Source organism: Orycteropus afer, unplaced genomic scaffold (genome assembly GCF_000298275.1).
Source record: "Orycteropus afer afer isolate SDZICR_OR568_19922 unplaced genomic scaffold, OryAfe1.0 scaffold02193, whole genome shotgun sequence".
Lineage (NCBI taxonomy): Eukaryota > Metazoa > Chordata > Mammalia > Tubulidentata > Orycteropodidae > Orycteropus > Orycteropus afer.
In genome coordinates this window covers 11946-12480 of record NW_006923780.1, presented here as the reverse complement: position 1 = coordinate 12480, position 535 = coordinate 11946, and positions in this window count along the sequence as shown.

The following is a 535-nucleotide window of genomic DNA, read 5'->3' as shown; positions in this document are numbered from 1 at the left end:
AGCTCCTAAATATAAGCACACAATTATAATTTTATTGGCTGTAAATACATTGGCATTAAAAAAGTAAAGTAAAATAAAATAAAAACCACTGCCATTGAGTTGATGACAAGTCATAGGGACCCTTTAGGACAGAGTAGAAATGTCCCATAAGGTTTCCAACTCTGTGAATGTTTAGCAAAGCATCTTCATCTTTCTCGCATCGATTGGCCAGTGGGCTTAAGCTGTCAAATTGTGGTTAGTAGCTCAATGCTTTAACTATTGCCCCATTAGGGCTCCTGACATTGATATGAAGCTGGTACCAACTTGCAACACTATCACCACATATGAGACCCCTTCCCCCTCCCCTCTCCAAGAATGGCTACAAAAATTCCCTTCTTCTCAGATGAGGCAGGGGTGGTTCTGGAAAAGAAGGACTCAGTTCCCATTGGATGTGGGTCAAGCACAGAGAGGAAAGCCTGGTCCCCTGTGCAGTGAGGTGAATGGCCCTGGGGACTCATCCCTGCTCTGAGCTTCCTGGTGGCTCTTCCATAAGAAT